The following is a 1,916-nucleotide window of genomic DNA, read 5'->3' as shown; positions in this document are numbered from 1 at the left end:
GACAAAACATGCACGACAGAACACAAGGAAAACATGGACTAGAAGTGGAGGTACTAGGCCAGATGGACGTCGAGCAGAAATATGATTTGAGTCACCATGCACGAGTAGGTGCAGATAGATTCACAATGGAGACCACAGAAGCCAGGTTGTTTTTGGGAATGCTCAACAATTAATGTTCCCAAAAAGCGTTTTTATTCTGTTATATTCTGTTCTAACATGTCAGGATGGCCGAGCGGTCTAAGGCGCCAGACTCAAGGCTTAATGCCTTCCATTGAACGGGTGATCTGGTCTCTGAATGGAGGCGTGGGTTCGAATCCCACTTCTGACATGAACGTTTTCCAAATTTCCCTGCATGGGGATTAATAGAGTCTCCAAGATTGGTCAGTCAGCCAGGGACCTTTGCTCTACTCCATGTTGCACCCAAACCCTGGGACCAGGGTCAGGGTGAAACATGGAGTAGAGCAAACCTGTAGCAGACACTAGACAAGACATGCATGACAGAACACAAGGAAAACATGGACTAGGAGTGGAGGTACTAGGCCAGACCGTGACAACATGCTGTTGAAAAGCACAGTTTGTCTCTAAAATATCTTAATTCTATAGGAAAACTGAAAGTTTTTGGTTTCAATGTAGAGAGATACATTTGCCTCACTCCAACACCACAGTAAACCAGTTATGGCTCATCTCCCTACCTCACTCCAACACCACAGTAGACCAGTTATGGCACGTCACCCCGCCTCACCCCACCACAGTAGACCAGTTACAGCACGTCACCCTGCCTCACTCCAACACCACAGTAAACCAGTTATGGCATGTCACCAAGTGGTGGCACATTTTATTTTGCCACAAAATCTTTACACACATTCTTTTACAAAATGTAGACATCAGAGGAAAATATTATGTTGGATAAAGGACTAACTAGATTCAGAGTTAGAGGGAAATACACTATATGGCCAAAAGTATGTGAACACCCCTCCAAACTATTGAGTTTGGGTGTTTCAGCCACACCGATTAACAGGCGCATAAAATCAAGCACATAGTCATGTAATCTCCATAGACAAACCTTGGAAGTAGAATGGATCGTACTGGAGAGCTCAGTGACTTTAAATGTGGCACCGTCTTAGGATGCCATCTTTGCCACGAGTAATTTCGTGACATTTATTCTGTACCAGATCTGCCCCGGTCAACTGTAAGTGCTGTTATTGTCAGGTGGAAGTGTCTAGGAGCAGCAACAGCTCAACCATGAAGCAGTAGACCACTCAAACTTAGAGCAGGGCCACTGAATGCTGAAGCGCATAGCAACGAAAAACCGCCCACCCTCTGTTGAGTCACTCAATACACAGTTTCAGACTGTCTCTGGCTGCAACCTCAGCCAGTGGTTGCAAACCCAGTAGTTTGGAATGGGATGTCCACTAAGCTCGTATAGGTGTGATGGTCAGGTGTCCACATACTTTTGGCCATGTAGTGTATTTGTCTTTGTTTCTGTTAACCTTTAACAAAACAGTTAAATGCTTGGTGAGTTACTGGTCCCCACCAGATAAAATGGATATTTTGTTCCATGTCACATTTGCTGACAGTTTTAGGAAACACGTGGCCATATTTCCTTGGGCATGTTCAGTCATTATCAAACCTTCATTATTTGTTCAGATGTTTTTATATTGTAAATTCACTCAGCCAGAGGTGTATGACGCAAGAGTTCAACACACACACTGATACCCATTCAGACCACTGTATGTGTTTCTACAGGTGTGATGTACTGACTGCAAACTGAGGACAACACGGGGACAGGATCCAGGGGTTGAACCTCCGAGGTGACTGGAGCGGGAGCTGGAGTTGAGGGAGGGGCCTCTGAGGCGGCAGGAGCAGCTGCCAAGGGAAGGGCCTCCAAGACAACTGGTACAGGAGCTGAGGGAGGA

General features: G+C 45.7%; 1 non-coding gene across 1 annotated transcript; it reads left to right on the top strand.

Annotated features, from left to right (window-relative positions):
- The first annotated feature begins 218 nt into the window (after nucleotides 1-218).
- trnal-caa (transfer RNA leucine (anticodon CAA)) lies at nucleotides 219-328 on the top strand. The gene is made up of 2 exons: nucleotides 219-256; nucleotides 283-328. It is a non-coding gene; the product is annotated as a tRNA-Leu (tRNA).
- The last annotated feature ends 1,588 nt before the right edge of the window (nucleotides 329-1,916 follow it).

Source organism: Chanos chanos, chromosome 12 (genome assembly GCF_902362185.1).
Source record: "Chanos chanos chromosome 12, fChaCha1.1, whole genome shotgun sequence".
Classification (NCBI taxonomy): domain Eukaryota; kingdom Metazoa; phylum Chordata; class Actinopteri; order Gonorynchiformes; family Chanidae; genus Chanos; species Chanos chanos.
The sequence above is the reverse complement of the archived record's forward strand: the minus strand, read 5'-3'. Positions and strand labels throughout refer to the sequence as shown.